Below are 22,363 nucleotides of genomic sequence, written 5' to 3'. Positions count from 1 at the left end.
ATTACAACAACCACAAAATGTAGAAATTATTCACGTTTTACAAATAAGAAAACTAGGGCTCAAAAGAATTAAAACAATTTACTCAAAGGCCCAAAGCTACCAGGATATTTGAACTTAGGTCTCTCTGATTTTAAATTCTATATCAACACTACTGTTTGGAGTGGTGTTATTTTAGTATGAATTTGATATATCATTTGCTATTAATAATATTATAATCAGTTTTTTAAAGATAGAAATTCAGTGGTAGAGAAAGATATGTAAAAGAAAGGAAGGTTAAAAAAGATTAAAAAGAGGAGGAAAAGAAGAAATTTGGAGAATCCAAAAAAGTGAACCAAATATATAGGATGTACCCATATGAGGCCATGGATTAAGAGGGAAGTTGAAATAAACTGAAAATACTTTTTTTGTATTCATGCAGTTAATTAAAAGTTCTAGAGAATTATGTAAGTACTAGTAAGACTTGAACTAACTAAATCAAGTCAAACTATATACCGGAATATGATTTATGGTGTGAAATAGAAATTAAGACACAGGCTTTAACGAAAAACAAAGCAGACTCAGTTGAGTATATATCAAAAGAGAATGCTAAAAGATCACTTAATGACTTTCAAGGACAAGAAGTCAGAATGTAAAAATGTCATAAACCAGACAAATTTTATTTCCAAAGAATATAGGAAAATTAGCTTAGATTGTGATTAGTGCTCACAGGGAAAGAACACAATTGCAGAGGGGACTCGAAAGTTTAGTAAGCTAAAAAGAGATCACTATTGGCCGCCAACATTTAACAACTACCTAGATTAAATAGTGACATATTTTCAGGAGTCAGAACACTGGTTCTGCAACGCCAACTATATGCATGTCTCCCAAGTCCATATTCAATGATATATTGGTAGCATGGAATCAGCCATGAAAGGAGTATTTATGGCACAGAAATCAGAATAATAAAACTACAAATCAAAGAGGTATATTTCTGGAGAACCATTTTAGTTAAGTATTTACTAGCACATCACTGCTTTGGGTTGAAAAAGTTTTGGAACTATCTCCCAATTCCATGATTCTCTGAGAGTGTCTATAGTTTCCTATCACACATCATGCTGTTTGAGCCTTCCAGCATCCAGAATCATGAACCCAATAAACCTCTTCATAAGTTTTCCAAAAGAAATCTATGGAGACAATTTTGTTTTGTAAAATAATTTTTAGGGAATGGAGGGGAGATAGCAAAGCTCTGGGGTGAGAATGGGTGCTATATCTATAGAGAGAGAACGGTTATCACAGAATTTTATAGATGGCAACTGGTATATTTCAGTCTCATTAAGATTAAAAGAATTTGATAATTACAATATTGATCTGGATATTTTGATCATGGATCCAATTCCTTAACAAGTGTCTCTTATTTTAACTTTCACCCCAACCCTCGCTATGTTGTTCTAAATCTAAATCTGAATCAAATAAATGTACCATAAATTTCCCCTATGCTCAAATATTTAATATGTAATATCTAGCTTCTTCAATGTGTATTGCTTTTCTTAGTATTATTCATATTCTGCTCACTTGAAAATTGGATGAATGCCAGGATATATGCCAATCATCCAATTAAATGAATCATACTTCTTGATTAAGATGCAGAATTTTCCCTAGTAGTGACCTTGAAAATATATTTTTGCATAAGTACTTTATAAGAGGATCAAAAAATAAAATATTTTCATTGATACTGTTTTTCAAAACCTGTAGAAAATCATGTCAAATGAACATATATTTTAGGGAATGTAAATAAATTCCACACTGTTTGTGCTGAATTGTAAGTCTGTGTAATCATTTCTGAGGGGCATTATAGCATTGGGTGTAAAATTTGTAGATTTTTGATGGTTTTACTTAGTAATGGAGTTATATATTAGAGAAGTCAGGTTAGAGAAACCATAATATGAAAGCCTTCTACACCACCTAATCTTTTAGAATATCAATTGTGTCAAGTATACTTTTATCAGAAGCTAGATACTAACTGTCTGGCAATTTTAGTTGTTAAAATGATTTTATTATAAGAAGGTACACTATGCATGAAATATAATCTGAAAGATATTCTAAAATCACGTCCTATTAATAAACTACATAAGTTACATAAACGAATGCCAAGCTATAGCATATTAAACTTGATGCTATACTTATTTTGAGTAGTACATACAAAGGTAAATAAACTTTATAATGGTTAAGATGGCACTATTGTTTAAATGCATTTATTATAATGATTCTATGCCCTTTTAAATGTGCTCTTGTTATGTTCCCACTTCCCTGTTGTTTGCCTCTTTTAAAACATAACATGTTATTAGTTGATCTGTTAATCTAAAAAGAACTCTGGGGCTAATTACATGAAAAATGTTAACTCACTGGAAAATAAGACACTAAAGTCAGCAGTTATTCTTTTTCACACTCCCAGCACATCCCAAGGTTGGCATCTCTTGAGGAGCAATTAACTTTGGCAGGGCAACTGAATTCAAACACACAGAGATTTCATTTTCTCTACATTAAGAATCATAATTAATAAAGAAATTATAACATGTTGTCACAGACTATCCAATTACTGTGGTAACATTCCTTTTCTTTAAAAGCTCAGGGGAAAGCTTTTTAAAGCAATAAGGTGGCAGTTGAAAATGTTTTCCTCTGTCTTACGTAGTTTAAATAGAGTCAGAATGGCTACTGCTGCTTATATAAACTTTTTTCATAAATACCCTCTTATTCCACCTAGATATTTGCTTATCTACACAAAATGCCAAATTTTAAATAATATGACAAAATGCGTAAGTATTTCAGTGCTGTGAAATAAAGCTATTAAAAAGGTTGTACCATAATTAAAATGTAGCAAAGTGATATTTAAGCTACAGGAAGTTTTCTGTTAGGTTACAATTTCCACAGGACTTCGACCATTTTTTTTAATGTTACATAGGAAATTGATGAAGATAGTAGCAGACTTATTGATTCTTAATATTTATGTTGTCTTGTGTAAACAATAGCATATTACTCTGAATTAAGTCAGTGCCAAAATTGGAAACATTCTCTCTTCCAGAGAGAGATGAGGGAGAGGTAATAAAGAAGGAGAATAAAGAAAAGGAGGAGCATGGGAAGTGGGAGAAACCTGAAATGTGTGTGCTGTCCAGAGTGGGGAAAATTTAGTTAAACAAATATAAGTTGATTATATTCCAACTTAACTTGTTTAATAAGTTTTGTTATTTGATAACCCATAGTTATTTTTTTAGTTAATTTCTTATGGATGCACATGAGGGTGAGATTCACTATGGTGTACTCATATATGTACATGGAAAAGTTATGTCAGATTCATTCCATTGTCTTTCCTTTTCCTATTCCCTCTCCCTTCCCTTCAGTTCCCTTTGTCTAAGTCACTGAACTTCTATTCTCTTCTCCTCCCTTGTTGTGAGTTAGCTTTCACATATCACAGAAAACATTTGACCTTTGGCTTTTAGACATTTGCTTATTTCACTTAGCATGATAGTCTCTAGATCCATCCATTTACTGGATGGATACCATAAAGTCATTCTTCTTTATGACTGAGTAATACTCCATTGTGAATATATACCACAATTTCTTTATCCATTCATCTGTTGAAAAGACACCTAGATTGGCTCCATAGCTTAGCTATTGTAAATTGTGCTGCTGTAAACTTTAATGTGACTGTATCACTGTAGTATGCTGATTTTAAATCCTTTGGATATATACTGAGGAGTGGGATAACTGAGTCAAATTGTGGTTCCATTACTAGTTTTTTGAGGAACATCCATACTGCTTTCCATAGTGGTTGCACCAATTTGCAGTCCCACCAGCAGTGTATGAGTGTACTCTATCCCACATCCTCACCAACATTAATTTTTACTTGTATTCTTGATAATTTCCAACAGACTGATCTTGAACTTATGAGCTGAAGTGATCCTTCTAGCCTCAGCCTCCTCAGTAGCTGGGGCAACAGATGTGTAGCACCACACCTGGCTAAATGATATAGTTTTGATTAACATGCATTAATTGTACATATTAGTGGAGATTAGTGTGATACCTCAACGCATTAACACAACATGCACTGATCAAATCAGAGCAATTAACATAAAGCTTTCCTTATCATTTCTTTATATTTGGAGTCTTTGAGCTCCTTATTTTCCTAGATCTTCATAAATATACACAACATATTATTGTGAAATAAGATCATACCATGCTACAGAATACCAGAACCTAATCTTTCTGTGTTTTAGCACAGTTTATCCAACTTTTCTTTCATCCACTCCCTTTTCAGCCTTTAGTAATCACTACTCTACATTCAGCTGGATATTTTAGAGCTTCTGCATTTGATAAAACGTTTGACATTTATCTTTCTGTGCCTGGTTTACTTCATTTAACATAATATCCTCCATTTCTAGCAGTCTTGCTGCAAAATAAAGGATCTTTCTTTATGACTGTATACTATTCCAGTGTGTGTGTGTGCATGCGTGTGTGTGTGTGTGTGTGTGTGTGTGACATTTACTTCATCCATTCATGTGTTGATGGAATCTAGGTTGATTTCGTGTCTTAGCTATGATTAATAATGCCAAAATAAACATGGGAGTGAAGGATCTCCTTGGTACATGGATTTAATTTTTGGAACGATACCTACTAGTGGGAAAACTGGATCCTATTAGTAGATTTATTTTTAGGTTTTCAGGACTCTCAATCCCGTTCTCCATAATGACAGTATTAATATGCATTCCCACCAACTGTATATAGAGTTTTATTTTCTCCACATCCTTGATAGCATTTGTTAACTTTTTAAAATAATAGCCATTCTAACTCATGTGAGATATTTCATGGTGGTTTTGACTTTCATTTCCTTGGTGACTAAAGATATTGAACACTGTTAAAAATGTTCTTTGGCCATTGGTATTTCTTCTTCTGAGATGTGTCCATTCAGATCATCTGTCCATTGTTTAGTTGGATTACTTTTTTGTTAAGTTTGGAGTAACATATATTCTGGATATTAATCATTTGTCAGATGAATAGTTGGCAGGTATTTTCTCCCATTTTATAGGTTGTCTTTTCACTCTGTTGATTGTTTCTTTTGCTGTGTAGAAGTTTCTTAATCTAATACCATCATTTGTCTATTTTTGCTTTTGGTGCCTGTGTTTTGAGGCTCATAGTTAAAAAAATCAACCAATATATTGGAGTGTGTTCCCTATGTTTTATTCTAGTGGTTTCATAATTTCAGGTCTTATATTTAGGTCTTCAATCTATTTTTAGTTGCATTTCTTTTTTTCTTTTGCAGTGCTAGGGATGATTGAATCCAAAGGTGCTGTACTACCATGTTATGTCCCTTGCCGATTTTTAATATTTTTTGAGGCAGGGTCTTGGTATTTGCTGAAGCTGACCTCTGACTTGTGATCCTCTTACTTTAGTCACCTGAGTTGCTGGGATTATAGGCATGTGCCACCTCACCCAGCTTTGTTGAGGGTAAGAGATGGGGGACCAAGTTTTGATCTCCTGTATATAGGTATTTAATTTTCCCAGCACCACTTATTAACAAGGTTTGATTTTCCCCAATATATATTTTTGATACCTTTATTAAAAATCAACTGTATATATATATGTATATATATATTATATTATTATATGTGTCTGTTTTTATGCCAGTATCATGCTGATTTGTTACTATGACTCTATAGTATATCATGAAATCTGGCACTATGATGCCACCACCTTTTATATTTTTGTTCAAGTTGGCTTTCGTTATTGTTTTTGTGCTTCCATATGGATTTTATGATTATTCTTTCTAGTTCTGGGAAGAATTTCACTGGTATATTGATGGAGATTGCATTGAATCTATAAATCATTTTGGATAATTACTCAATGAACATGGGAATACAAAGTGCTCTCTCATGTCTAGATGGCTCACAATCTCCTGTGAATGGTTATTCCTGGTCTTATCTCTAAAGGAATCTCTGTCTCTTGAGATCACCCTCAGTGTTCCTTGAATTCATACCTACTTTCCTATAGACCACTTTCTGTCCCTTCGACTGGTATGTGATGAAATTTTGGGTGCCAAGGACTCCACTGATCCTGAAACAAGTTTCTCCTTCTCTCCAGGAATTCCTCAGATTCCTAGGGGGTATCTCTTCTCATTATGCTTGATATAAAAAACTAATCACATAAAGACAAATACTGAATGATTCCAGTTATATGAGCTATCTAAAATAGTCAAACTTTTAAGGGAATAGAATGGTGAGTACCAGGGACTGGGTGGAGGGGAACATGGGAAATGCACTCAATGAATATAAATTTTCAGTTATACAATGTAAGTAAATTCTAGAAATCTGCTTTACAATATTGTGCCTATATACAACATTACTATTATATAATTAAAAATCTGTTAATAGATGACTCTCATGTTAAGTGTTCTCATTACAATAAAAATAATCTGTGGAGGAAAATATGTATATAAGAAAAATAGGGGCAATATTTTAACTTATCGTGGTGCCAAAAACAAATATTATGTGATTTCTAAACTTTTATGTTCATATTTGTTTATAACCACATAATATTTTAGGATACAGCATTGATAAAATACAGGGGAAAGTATAATTTGAAGTGAATTTTGATATATTTTCCCTTACTATTAAGGTAGATTATTTCACTTTAATAATTTGGCCATTACATTTAATCCATATTTATTTATTGTCTCAGAAACAACAGAGTGGGCATGGCTTAGCATAAGAAAGGTTTTGATGTATATTTTTATTTTGTAGCAAAATAAGATTCTAAAGGAAACTGACATTATCTGGATGATATACATTTAAAAAATTATAAGATTTCACCATTAAATGATCAAGCTTTGGTAATCAAAATGATTCAGATTTTCTATAATCTCAATATAGAGGGTTGGAGGACATGATGACAAATGGCTTTTCATGAGACTTGAAGATAAAGAAAAAAGTGTTCCCTATGAAGAAAAAAAGAGGGAGAAGGTTCATAATGAGATGTGAAATTTGAATTTTATGGTAATTCTCTTTAAGTCTTATGTTATCTTATAACAATAGACTTAGTTTTTACATTTCCAGATGCACTCTCTTTTGGAAGATAGAAAATAGCAGTGTATTGGGAAAAAAAAAGTCATCTGTGCAGTTCATTAAAATCACTGGGGAATATGTGTAAATTTAAGGGAATGAAATAATGTATTGGGCTTCTCAGTCTGTGGGATACAGATATTATCATGAACTTGAAGGAGACATTACAGAAGAGCTGAGACAATTGGGAATGAAATGAGTGGTTGCAAAGGGTTGAGACTTTAACATCAGAAGTGTGGCAGGAGCTATGGAAATAACACTAGGTGTTAAACAATGAGATAGGAAACTCAAGTATTTGTGGGCATGAGCATCTCATATTATTCATTGATTATGTCTTGACTTGCCATATCACAATGGAAGGTGATGAAGATCCTAATATCACGAGTAATGGAAGTTCTTCTTTATACAAACTAAAGTGGGAAGGAAGAAAGACTTCCTTTGAGTAAAGAGAAAAAGTTGACAGTATATTTGAGTTGGCAAAAGATATCTAAATGGACAATAAAAACATAAAACTATATTCATAATCACTACACATTAAGGATAGCAAAAATTAAAAAGGCAGACAATAACAAGTGTTGGTGAGGATGTGAAGAACCTGGAACCCTCACACATCATTGGTGGGAATGTTAATTGTGTAGCCAGAAAACAGTTTTTAATTGCTCCCAAAAATGTGAGATACAGAATTACTGGATGCCAGCAACATCACTGTTTGGTATATACTCAAGAGAAATGAAGATATAGGTCCACAGAAAACACTACATGACTTTTCATGTTAGTATTTATTCATAATAGAAAAAACGTTGGAAAAAGTCTAAAATCTCAACTAATGAATGGATAATAAAATGTGCTATTTACACATACTCACATTCTTTGATAATAAGAAGAATGAAATAGGGCTGAAGATGTAACTTAGTGCTAGAGTTCTTCTCTAGCACTCATGAGGCCCTGGGTTCAATTCCCAGCACTGCAAAAAAAAAAAAAAAAAAAAAAAAAAAAAAAAAAAAAATTAAGAAGAAAAGTAGAAAAGAATAAGAAACCAGTCACAAAAGACCACATATTACATTATCCTATTTATGTAAAATGTCCAGAATGGGCAAAACTGTATGGACAGAAAATCAATTAATGTTGGCCTGGGGCTGAGATTAGGGAAGGATAATGGAAGTGAGACTGACGGCTAATGTGCATGGATTTTTCTTCTGAGATATTAAAATGTTAAAAAATTAAATTGTTGTGATGGTTGCACAACTTGGTGAATATAACCACTGAATCAATGAGTTATATGAATATAACCATTTTGAGTTATATGAATATAATCATTTTGAATCAATGAGTTATATGGTAGCTAAAATATACAATAAAACTATTTTAAAATACTAAGACATGTTTTCCTCACCGCCATGGTTGTGTCCTGTAAGTTGCAACCCAGCTATAGGACCTTATGTCAAACCTTGCTAGTTAGGATCTAGACCCTACTTGAAAGCATGTCTTATGCATGTCTTAATACAAACTAAAACAGAATTATGAGATGTAAGTTCTGTCTTATTTTTATATTTGTTATTGTTCAAGACAAAGTATGTAAAAAAAGGCACCATATTTTTAGAGTTTATTTTTTCCAGGTATAAATAGATAATAGTGCATGTCTAACCTGGAGAAAATAGAAAAGAAAAGCTGTGTTTTGAAATTTTGGCCAGATATTAAAATATTTGGACTGACAAAATTGATGAAATACATTAAACACTCAATCTGAAATAAAAGACAATTATTTTATTCTATAATTAGCTTGCTTAAATGATTAAACTCCTGTTCTAAGAGTGATTAATCATCTTTGGATGTGACCATTTGTTAAAGGAAAGAGCAGCGTGCATAGATAGTCTTTATTTCAGGTCACAGTCATGATTTTACTCTGGATTTTTGTAATATAATGATTCAAATGGAGTCTTTGTTCATGGATGGCAAGTATCAGATATTGCTGGAATTCCACCCATTTACAGTACTCACAAGTATTCAAATCTCTGTCCAGAAATTCTTGCTAGTAGTTTTTATAGAATATGATAATGCATAGTAATGAAGACATTATTCACTTCTACTATAAAACACTAATTAGTGGTAATTCTTCCTTCTCTGTGAAAATGCTAAATAGTGCTATAAATGGGCAATGTAATTTTCTTTACAAGGTTGTTAGATGGAGCAGTGAATGAAAATAAATGGCATCAATTTATCAGTAAAGTAACCGTATATTTGTTGCTATTGTGAGTAACAAACATTGTTGACAGTCCAAAACACTATCTCTATATCTTTTGTGGTTTATACTAGTGAGAAAAAAAGAACACTGAAAATTTCTATAACAGAGATATGAAAGATGTATAATGTATCCATTAAATTTTGTAACAATGTTTCAATAGTCACTAAAATTTGTAAAAAGTGACTTAGATACTTGTGTATTAAATGTCATTTCAAAGGTAGTATTGATTTCTTATTTTAAAATTGGCCAGGGATAGTAATTAGACTTCTATTACATCAATTACAAATTCCTTTTCAAGTACAAATTCCCTTCAGGAAAATTGGAAGATTAAAGAAGAGAAAACAAACAAACTTCACAATAGGTCACATCAAAAAAATTGTATTTTATTATCTGTGCTTTTAATGGTGCAGCGGCAACGCAAACAAGATGGCGCTGTCCTTCAGGTTCATTTAGATCAATATTTGTGTGCCTTCTATAATTTCCTGAAGAGCGTTCACATGACAGGAGAGGTGAAGTTATTAAATGATGCTATGGGAACAGTACAGGAATGTTGTTACTTTTGTTTCTATTCCTACAAGCTGTTTATTAATATAGTTTTATGATGGGATTCAGGCTGAGAGGCAGTGCAAGGAAGAGTGTATAATTTGCTAACCTCACTAGGGGTAGGAACTGAACTGCAGTTTAGATGTGGGGTATGAGCACAGCAACCAGGTTTATTTTTAAGAGTTGCTTCAGGATGGCTCCTCAGTAGGGTAGATTAATAGCTAAAACAAAACAAATCGCTTTTCAGTGTCTCTTATGCCCCTCCCTCTTTTCAAAACAATACCAGCTTCTTAACAAATATGAATATACTTCTTTGACTATCTAAACATTTTTAACACATCTGAAATAAATTTTGCTGCCATAGTTTAGAAAATAAAATTTTTGGACAAGCTATGTAACTTATTAACTGAAAATAAATGGTTCTGGCAATTCAATTTGTTGTCATACTCAAAAACTATTTCTGGGATTATCGAACTATCTCTTTTGATGTCAACAACTTCATAGCAAATCATCATTACACAGTGATTGTGGTAAATATCATGCCCATCAAATCTCTAAGAATATACAGTGAATAGGAGGTAAATATCTCCTGTATCTGCTGCTTAGGGTTCATTCACTGTTAGATAAGGTTTTACAAAATGTTGCTGTTCTTAAGCAGGATTCACAGTATACATTTATCAGATTCAGTCTTCAACTGTAAATCAACAGAATGCCTTAAGGGAAATATTAAATCAGTCATCCACATAAATCTTTTCTTTGAAAACAACCAACCAAAGAAAATAGCAAAGAAATGTATGTACATACTTTCAATTTAAGAGATAAAACTTGAAGTTGATAATGCTATATCTGAGAATACAGTTAATGATTCAGTTCAATAAGCCTTTCCTGTGACAGCACATATGATATTTTGCCCAAGGCTTAACATATGTGCTGAGAGAAAGTGTGCAAATCTATAATTAGAGTATAAGCCAATCAGCTTTGTGATTGCATAGAGTAGCATGGAGAGTGTTGCTTGATTATGAAAACAGAATGCAATGTAATGTGCTACTTGTTCTTCAGCATGAGACAAAGTATTCTTGGAAATGATTATTTTGTACCATTTCGAAATTGCTAGAGTGATTAGATGAGAGTCAAAGGAAATCAACCAGTTATGCATATTTTAGACACATATGCTTTTTAGCAATGTAGACTCTGAAGTTACACAAATAACGAGCTACTCAAATCCCCTGACACATTCCCTCAAGGCATTCCAAACATTGTCTGTTCCATCTCCTTGAATTAGCATTGTTCTATGGCTTTCTGTTTTAGGTCTTTTACTGGGAGCTTACTTAGCTGTCACTCAGTCCCATTACATGATGTTCTTGATAGGTGCTGTGCTGATCAAATATCTGTATCTTTACATGACAACAAGTCAAAGATGCATGAAGTAAGCAACACACTTTTCAGAGCCTAAGAAGTAATGCCACCAAATGTTTCAGTAATTAAGGGTAGTTGTTAAGGCAGAGTAACATGTGACCACACTTATTCTGTAAAATGTAAGTGTTCTAATAGTTTAAACTCAACGAATTTTAGAAAAAGAATAAAATGAATATCGCTACCTACATCTTCAAAGTTGTCTGGTTTTTGTTCTAAGACCTGGTTTTCCTTCAAGTCTCTGAAATTTATTCATATGCTTTAAAATACTTATTTATCCCCCTTCATAACTTTGTTATTTCTGCTTCTGTTGCTGGCAATCAAATAAACCTATCTCATATTACACTTTTTCAAACCTCAGCGAAATGGATTCCATATAATCTTTGTGAGATCACCTGGATTTCAGACACGGGAACCTAAATGACCAATTTAATCAGATTTTTGGATATCTTTGGTATTTTTCTGACAAAAGGTAATCCCAAGTTTTGCTATCTTACTATAAAGAATAATTAGTTGTATTGAAGAATATCTCTAGAAATGTACATTTCCATAAGCAAAGGGATAAAATCCTTAGGATCTGGTGCAATAAGTATGTATTCACTTTCCGATTCTCCTATGTGCACTATTCCTTAAGTATTGTCTAATGTCTGCTTGACATTAAAATTCACAATGGTTTTATATTTAGTCCTTGATATAGCTACAGAAAAAAATACACCTACTTGCCAGGCACAGTGACACACATCTGTAATCCCAGCAGCTTGGGAGGCTGAGCAGGAGGATGGCAAGTTCAAATCCAGCCTCAGTAACTTAGCAAGGCCCTAAACAACTCAGTGAGACCCTGCCTCAAAATTAAAGAATAAAAACTAGCTCAGGATATGACTCAATGATTAAGTGCCCCTGAGTTCAATTCCTGGTACAAAAAAAAAAAAAAAAAAAAAAAGAAAAGAAAAGAAAAGAAAATACAACTTCTTGTTTACCCACAATTTTTTAAAATTTTTAATTTTATATTTACCAACTTAAAATTACAATGTTTCTCATGTTTATATGCTAAGTATCATACAAAACTCTTGATTCTGGGGCTGGGGAGATAGCTCAGTTGGTAGAGTGCTTGCCTTGCAAGCACAAGGCCCTGGGTTTGATCCCCAGCACCACAAAAAAAAAAAAAAAAAAAAAAAAAAAGCCTCTTGATTCTACATTTCTGGCTCTTGTTTCTTTCTCTCAACAACCTTGTGATACAGTTAGAAAAACTTTAGTTTTGAGATGTTTTCCAATATATATTGCCTAGTGCAATGTGTTGTTTAAACATATACATAAAAACCTCACATCTAAATGTTCACATGCCCAATTAAGTTTAAAAATTAGCATACATATTAATATGGATAAATTTTAATGTAAAGCAAAAGTCGATACTGGAATTCATTTTTGGAAAGCTGACCATCTTCTTTCAGAGTGCTGTCAGAGGAACTGGGATTAGGGCACTAAAACCAAAAAGGTCTCTGGTCATAAAATTACAATCTAGTGGAGGATGGTTTTCCCTGATGAAGGATACCTGTTGTGTACTTCACATGAATGAGAAAGAAACTTCTATTGTAATAAAAATAATATTTTAGTGCTAATCTATTGCAGCAGCTAGCATCACAATATAATCACTAACTTGCAAACCCCCTCAACACCTATGTCCTTAACCTTCCATTGTATTCACCTGACAAAACTCCACCCCTGCCCGCCCACCCAGCTAACTTTAGCCCCACCAACTTTATGCTGACCTCCAAGAGAGCACCTAAAGTTGAGTGGAGAAATACAACCATGATGCCTAGCCTTGCTTTTGTATTAATGTCTATTCACATTAAATGGGGGGATTAAAGGTCCACTTTTCTGCAAGTTAATTCACTCTTCCTTTCTCCTGCATGGTGACTATTTCACATCTCTTACTCACTTTATTTTCCACTCATGGCCTTCCTTCCTAATTCTCTATGAAAAGAGAAGCAATTAGAAAATACTAGAAATACGCATCACTCCTCAGTTCTTACATGTCTACCTATTCACCCTGCTTTTTTTTTTGTGATGTATAGATGAATCATTGATGCTTCTACCCTAGACTAACTATTCCTCCTATTCTGTACATTGTAAACCTCTTTACTTACATGTACAACATGGCTCCTACAATTTCTCTCTGTCCTCTGTGGATTCATCAGTTTTTTTCCTCTTACCCAATAATTTCCATCAGTCTGCCAACAAATTATAATTTATTTCATAATTAATAAAAAACACTCTGGATCTCATATCCCTTCTGGCTAACTGCCATAACATTTCTCTGCTGCCCTTATAGCTGCCTTCATATAAAGAGTTGTCCATATGTGTTATCTTTATTTTTCTTGAATATTCTCATTCACTTCATTCCAGTCAGGCATTTGTGCACTCCATTTCTCTGAAACTATTGCTGTCACACTCACTAATGGCTTCTATGTTGCCTAAAACTAAAAGTCATGTTTTGATCTTCATCTTATTCAGCCTTTCAGCAGTATTTGACAGGATTGATTCCTCCCTTCTTTAAATACTTGTCTTTTGGGGCCTCCCAAACACTTGGACTTATCATCCTACCTCACTGGTGGTCATTTTTTCTCATCTTCCTGACCTGTAAATATTAGAGTGCCCTTAGAATTGAAATATTGGTTCTTCTCCCCTCTCTGTCTATATTTGCTTCCTATGTTATTCATAGGAAGCATATGACTTTAAATATCTATCTATATGCTAATAACACACACATTTTTATCTTCAGTCCTATATATCCCATGAAATCCAGACTTTATTCAACTATTGATTTGATATTTCTACCTGAGATGTTTAATAGGCATCTCAAATTTGACATGTGCTCAAATGAGCTCCTGAATTCTCCTCTTTAAAATTTTATTCTTGGTCACTTACTCTTCTCAGTAAATGATAACTCCACTCTACCATTGTCCAGACTAAAAAACTTATAGCTATCTGTAATTCATCTCTTTCTTCAGATCCCTCTGTGATTTGGCCCTCATCTCCACTATTTGTACAACCTAATTTATATTCCTGTTACCATAGAGTTTTTACATTTTATCACTATTTTCTCCACGAAGTCTTTCCTCCTCACTCCATTCAGGTGTCCACACACCTGTCACCTAGGCAGTGATGCATTTCTTGGCCTTCCTCTACAAAATAGCATTTTTTCCTTCTAGCATTCATCACCACTTAGCATATTATATATTTTTATTATCTACCTTTCTCTAATAAAATGTAAGCTACATGAAGGTATATGTTTCACAAGTTTATTCACTGCTGTGTTACCAATACTTGGCAAATGGTAGATGCCCAATCAATGTCCACTAAATGCAGGAGTGAATCAGTAAATGACCAATAGGAAAAATATGACTGTATCAGTAATATAGTGAAGCAAAGAAAGCAAAATAGGATAGAGGGATAGGAAAATATTAGATTTATGTAGGGCTGTTTAGGACAATTCTAAGCATAATATCATGTGCTTACTATTTGTAGGAATTGTGCTAGAAGTGTGTGTGTGTGTGTGTGTGTGTGTGTGTGTGTGTGTGTGTGCACGCATATTGGAAGGATTGCAAAGAGGAATAATCATGTTTTTCCTTCAAAATTATCATAATATAGAAGGGTAAAGTTATTATCAAAGAAAATGATAGCTAATAGTGTAAGGCCCCCAAAAAGGGAACTCCAACTCTGTCCCATGGATCGACGGCAACCCCAATCAACCACAGGAGGTGTCACTTGATGCAAACCGCAAGAGGTGTTTATTCCTGTGCGCTGGGACCCAACTCGAGGAGTCGAGTTCCTAGCAGAAAATCTTGTAGGTTTATAAAGGCAGAGAGCACACATCGGGAGGGGTCACACATGAAAGGGAAAAGGGGGACAAAGCTGCCGGGAAATTTCAAAGGGGGTCTGGGTTTGCTGATAACATACAACATGTTTCACAATGTTTTACAACAGGGCGTAGATTCTGGTGTCTTAACTGCCTGAATACTATCTTGCTCCAATTACTCTTTTACTCTCTGTTTGGGGCTGTTTCCTGGAACAGCTTTAAGGGCTTTGTTCCCATTACTGGGAGGGAAACCTTAGGGAGTTGAGATAAAACAGACAGCTCAAAAAAATGTCCATTCTTTCAATAGTTTACTTAAGGAACAAAACAAACAAGAGGAAAAAGTTCTCACATGGTTGTTACCTGGAGAAATAAAGAATATGCATTTAAAATAATTTTGTGTATTAAAAAGGTAGTGTCCAAAGGTAGGATCCAAAATATTGAACCCCTTCAAACACACACCTAACCTACACAGTACCTCATAAACAGTAGATTCTAAGTAAATGCTTTAGGATAAATTGGTGAGTGAATGTTGTTATTAATATTAATATGAAATATTTCAAATAATGATGTGTATGAGATAGGTGGAAGTGAAAAATATCCAGTGCATTACTTCATAAGTATATTTCAAGTTTACCACAAACTTTCCCATCAAGCTATTTTTGCTTAATTCACCATTCTATAATGATACTCAGCTAATACCAATGATTATGACTGCCCACAACCATTCTAGGCTGCCCTAAATTGCTGAAGTGGAAGATATTTTGTTATGAATTTACTTGAATTAGTTAATGATACTTATATTTTTTGCTTTTGTATTGTCCACAAACTGTTTTTATTAAGGTGACCATAATTTTTTAAATATATGGGTGCCATTCTCATTTCAGATTTATAGTATTCATTTTATCATCAATGTAGATGGTCTCTGACTCAAAATGATTCAACTTAGGATGTTTTCGCCTTTATCGTGGCACGAAAGAGATATGCCTTCAGTAAAAATCATACATCAGATTTTGATATTTTCCTGGGCTAACAGTATGTGGTGCAATACTCTCTTGTAGCAGCAAATGGCAGCTCCCAGTCAGCCGTGTGATCACAAGAATAACCAATTAATCTAGTGTACAGTGTTAATTATGATGTTTATTAAAGTGTATTAAATGCATTTTAAGTTTATGGTATTTTCAATTCAATGATATTTTCGGCATATAGGTAAGCACCTCCATTGTAAATTGAGGAGCATTGGTATATTGGTATTGTGTAAATATTTCTACTTTTCATAATGTGGCTGTTCCCCCTTTGGGTCCTACCACAGTAGTGTGTCTTTTCTAGGTTTCTGAAAGCCGTATTACTCATTTTGTTCTTCATTATTAAACAACTATCATTGATTAACTACTTTAAGTAAGACAAAACATTAAGTACTGGAAGATATAAAACTGAATATGATTGAAGTCTGCACAGTGAAGTAGTTAATGAAATGACCACTGGCATCAGACTGCCTGAATCCACCTGCCAATGCTAAGATACACCGTGTGACATTGGGTCACACGGTGTATCTTAAACAAAATGAGAAAAGCCAAGTCATCTGTACATTCACATATATATATATGTACATGTATGTGTGTGTGTGCTGAGTATGTGTATATTCATCTAAGCCCTTTTTAACTTGTAGACATTTTCTTCATTTATGAAAACAACCATATTTTTTCAGTCTATACTTAGAGAATTATTTAGGGACCACTGAGTTTGCCAATACTGAATAAATAAGATTTATATGAAACAATCTTATGAAGTAGTATGGTGTCAGATTGCTTTAACATCCTGAAAACATTAAGTTTTCATAACCTTGAAGAATTTAATATGTGAAATAAACATTATTTTAATATGATATTCAGAAAGAACTAATAATACCTAATAAGTGAAAGAACTTCAAGTACTTTATTAATTATAATGTAAACTTCTTGAAGACCACGTTTTATTTTTCCTTCAGATGTTTTGAATGACCAGCAAAGGGCTTGCTGTGTCTGTTGAATGAAGGAGTGAGTGATCGACTTCAATTTTTCCCGTTTATAGACCATATTTACTTAATCTTTCTAGGATATGGCACATAAAAGTACAGTTCAATAAAACCTGCATCTGAATTACCTCAATATCTTCTTAAAAATGCATTTATATAGGCCTTACTTCAGATATACTCCATCAAGAATGGGGAAAGGATTAGGATGTTTCCAAGGATTTTGCATTTTAAAAACAATCTTTTAGATGACTTTTACAAGAGTCTGCAGGAGAGTTGTAAACCGTGACTGATTAGAAGACTTACTCCTAAAATAATTACAAGGAACAGAAAAAAATGCTTGACTTTCCTGTTTGTAAGTTTCTTTGTTCATTTTGTGACATTTGGGTAGAACTTGGGAATTGAATGCTCATTCTTTTCTGGCAGAAAATAAAGAGCAGTGAAGACACACACATACATATACGCAATGATTGCCTTCAGCCAAACACAAATCAACTAGAAGAAAGAAAAAAATCAAGACTGATTATACCCATTTAACACTTGACATTTTAATCAGAGTTGTTGGTAGTGTAGCATTCTTGAGTATCCCTGCTAACTTGCTGCAAAATCGTGCATACGTCTGATTTCTTGGCAACAGTGAAGTTTTTTTTATTCTTGTGTTAATATTGATAAAATTTATAAACATTTATAAGCATAAATTATGTCCATTGCATAAAATTTATAAGCATAAATAAAGTTATTCAGATGTTTCAATCCTCTTCCAGCTTGATATCATAAGGAAATGTAATGGCCTCCCTGTGAAGGGCCTTGCTTCATACCTCTTTTATGTGTTCCATGATACAATAAAGATTTAACTCAGTAAATACTTGATGAGATTTTTACATCATTTAATTAAATGCAAAAAGTTTTAAAGAAAGAATTTTTAAAATTTTTCTGGCAAAACAATTGTAAAACATATGTGAGAAACAAAATCACATATCAATATAGTAATACTTAGTACTAATACTAATATGTAATCAACAGATTCACCAGGAAGTAAGATTTAAACATTCCTAAATGGTTGACTTAGAAAGGAAAATTTATACAGAATTCCCAAATTAATTCTGGTTATGCGATCAGCAAGGGGTTAGTTAATGTGTTATGATGTAAATTGGCTATATCATCTGTATGTTTCACATCTTTGTTACCAGTAATATGGAAAGAAGTCATGAAATTGTAGAAAATAGCAGAAATCATGTATTATGGTAGGTGGGGAGTAAGTCAAAAATAGAAGCAATAACAGTCTGCTACAGATTAAGAAATAAATTACCACAATTTGCAATCTATGTTAATTTTCAGATGTTTGACTTAAGTAGCAGACACAAATATATCTTCTCATATATCTTAAGATTATATATATATAATATATGTAGTATATATAGACATATAATCTTTTAGGACTTAAATAGATAAAATATTAATCAAAAAATGAAAATTTGTTTTACACAAAGAAATAATATATATTATTTTAGTTAGCTTTTGTGTCACTGTGAACTAAACAAATCCTTATTCAGGATTTGATCTCCAAAGATACTAGTTACGCAGCACATTCTTTTTCTCAGTAAAACTCTGTTGCCTCTTATTTAGTATAGTATCTAAATATATCCCGATCACTGAATATCTTGGAAAGTTGACTTGATTTCTATATCAAATCTGCTTTTTTTAAAAAAAGGAAAAATACTCAGATAATCATAAAATGTCAGAACTGAAAGTGATTTTTTAAAACTTCATGGCATATTACATACATTCTTGAAGAGAGAATTTTATGATCAAATGATAACTATAAGGTAAACAAGTTGACCCACTTTGATGAATCATAAAAATTTCCAAAACTCTATAATATACTAATTTACATTGTTGATTTCCAAGGAAGGAGTAATACTAAAGATGTTATTTGATTATGCAAAACTTGTATTAAAGCATAAGATTGCTAGTTCTCATCCAGTACCTTTTCTAAGATGGGATAGTAATTTATCCTTCATATCATAAAATACTCCTTTTATGAGAATTACGACATTAAGATGGAAAGGAATACAACATTACATGTAAAATACAATGAACAATATGTATTTCTGGTGATATGGTGATATCTTCTCATGAATAGCAGCAGTCTCCTGTCAGACAAAAAGGTTGGGATGAATTCTGGATTATCATATTATTACTTAGTGAAAAGGGCTTCATGTGAAACTTATATACCAAGGATGCATAACAAAAAAGCACAGACCTTGCATCCTACCATACTTCACAAAAAATGCATTCCAGGGCCAAGTACTATTATTGGACATATGATCTGTATTCCAGGAGAAGGATACTACCAACTCCACTGATCTCCTTAAGATAACCAGAAGAGCAATCTTGCTAATCAGGGAATAGATAGGCTGCTCGGCACCTTGCTTTCTGAATTGAAGGCCTAGCTTTAACTGAAATTGTCTGGGGAATTTAACTGCTCATCACCTTGGGACTATGGGAGTCTGTGATAGATTGGGTTGAAGAATAAATAAGTCTTTCATTCAGATAGAAGAAACCACTGGTTCTATGGAATATGAATTTAGCTATAACCCCTCCACTTGGGGGAAGATCCTCTACCCTAAGAATAGACCCCAGTTTGTTCATTGTGTTGTTAATACAGACAAAGCTTTTGAAATCATTTTCTGACACTCTGCTTCTTATATCACAGGTTTATGAGATCTACATTAATGAAAAAAGCAAGGTGAAGAACAATGTATATAGTATGAAAATATATGACTAATCTACAGAGATCTCTTTCCCCTAGAAGCAGTCTATAATCTATATACTTATCTACATACCTATCAATGAATCTACATGATTAGATTGAAAATACATGAGGTTAGGTTTTAACTTTTTAAACATTCTATGCTACTTGAAAATTTAAAAGTATGAATATACATTACTTATATTGAAATACTTAAAATGAAATTGTTTCTTCAACTCGCATATCCCCCAAATAGTATATTTTTTTCTTTTTCTCTTAATTGATTTGAAACATAATAAATTGTAAATGTAAGAATGTGTTTAAACTCCTGAGGACATGTATATAGTATATTCTACATGAATAGTTTTTCATGATAGTTTGCTACTATGTATAAAAATACAATAATTATGTAGGACAAAATTTTTAAGAATTTCGTAGAATTCTCTAAATTCTATAGCTCTGTAGCCCAATATGGTATCTACCAAGTACATTTCCCTCATTCTAAAAATTTTATTGGATAGCACAGCTTTAGAGCTATAATAGGAAGGCCCCAAATCATATCTAATTATAAAATATGATTGTATATACACATACATAAATTCACTGAAATTCAGCAGTTTTCTAATCTATATCTGACAATAATTATAAAACTGTATAAAATACATATAATGGTTTTAGACATTAGATTTCAATAGTGATATTGAAGGAAGAGAAACATATGAGATAATCCCTATAATATCACTGAACTTCAAGAAGGCACCTTTCTACCATGCTGCAAGGGAGGAATCCAAGTAAAAGAATAGTTTTGCTCATATGGGTTGCTGTTGTTGAGGTAGAAATTCAGTCAGGAGGATATTAAGAAGAGGAAACTACAAAGGGGGTACAGTAGGAATCTGCACGGGGATTTACAATTGATCCTTGACTGATAACCGGGCTATAAAAGAAAATGAGGAGATTGTGTGCCTAGCACAGATTGCCTTTCCGCAAAACTCAGAGCTGAACAATGATTCTAAAGGTTTGCAATGCTGGAAGACGGCATCAAAGTTGAAATATGACTGCACCCTTGATTTAATTTAAGCTTTAAATTGGCCTTGATTTAGGAGTAAGCAATATGTTGTGGAATAAGGGCCACAGCATAGGACTAGCATCAAAAGCAAAATAGACCCACCTAAACAAAGAATTAAAGTAAGTCTGATAGAACCAAAAGGATCTGACCATTCTTTAATTGCCTGTCCAAACTAACAAGCATACAAATTTAATCGTTTTGAAAGGAAAATATTATGTCCTTTGTTTTTCAGTGCTGAGTGTCAAACCCAGGATCCTGCATGTGCTGGGTAAACACTGTACCACAGAGCTACAACCCCAACCCTGAAAGGAAACCAATATAACCCAGACTCCATGAAGCATATTGTTTTGGTCAACTTTTTGTCACTATAACCAAAATATCTGACAAGAACTCCTTAGAGGAGGCAAAATTTGTTCTGGCTCCTGGTATTAGAGGACTAGCCCATAGTCAACTAACTCCAATGTTCTGAGCCCCAGGTGAGGCAGAGCATCATGGTGGACGGGTGTAGCAGAGGAAAGCAGCTCAGGACTTGGCAACCAAGAAGGGAGAGTAACCTCTGTTCACCAAGGACAAAATATAAACCCCCAAAGTCATGTCCTCAGTGACCTATTTTTTTAGCCCCACCCAACTTGCCTGCAGTCATCACCTAATTAATCATTCAGGTAGATTAATTCACTAATCACGTTACTGCTCTCATAACTTAATCATTTCACCTCTGAACATTTTTACATTGTCTCACACTTGAGTTTTTGGGGGACATCTCATATCTAAATCATAACACATACACACAAAAATTAGCCAACTATATAAAACAATGCTAAATATGAAGAAGCAGAAAAAATGTGACTCATAATCAAGAAAAGCCAACCATATTCAGTAGAAATACACCTGAAGATGACCCAGATGTTAGAAGTAGCAGTAAAGTAATTCAAAACAGATATTATAAACATCTTCAAGCTCACAAAGGAAAATACAGTCATAACAAGGGAAAAATGTGGGAACCTTAGCATAAAAAATAACTATAATAATGGAATTATAAAACTAAAAATTACAATATTTGAAAAAGAAAAAATATATTCTTTTTAAAAAAAACTTTAATTTGGGGGCAGTTTTAGAAAACCTGAAAATTAAGAAGATACTGTACAGAGATTTCTAATAACCTCCTGCTCCCACACTGATAGTCTTTGTCATTAACATCCTCCACCATGTAGTGGTACATTTTTGATAATTGAACCTTTATTAATGCATTATTGTCACCGAAAGTTCACCATTTACAGTACAGTTCACTCTTAGTGCTGTATATCCTATGGGTTTGGACAAGTTTATAATAATATGAATCTATCATGATAATATACAAAGTAACTTTACTGTCCTAAAAATCATCTGTGTTCCACC

General features: G+C 33.2%; 1 long non-coding RNA gene across 2 annotated transcripts in view; it reads right to left on the bottom strand.

The window, feature by feature from the left end:
• LOC306650811 overlaps positions 1 to 22,363 on the bottom strand; it is a 256,611-nt gene that overhangs the window by 59,182 nt on the left and 175,066 nt on the right. For both annotated transcript variants that reach the window (XR_013761036.1, XR_013761037.1), the window contains exon 3: positions 7,954 to 8,052. This is a non-coding gene — a long non-coding RNA (uncharacterized lncRNA). The remainder of the gene's footprint in view (positions 1 to 7,953; positions 8,053 to 22,363) is intronic.

This window comes from Sciurus vulgaris, assembly GCF_902686455.1.
Source record: "Sciurus vulgaris genome assembly, chromosome: X".
Taxonomy (NCBI): Eukaryota; Metazoa; Chordata; class Mammalia; order Rodentia; family Sciuridae; genus Sciurus; species Sciurus vulgaris.
This window is presented reverse-complemented; position numbering and strand designations above follow the sequence as displayed.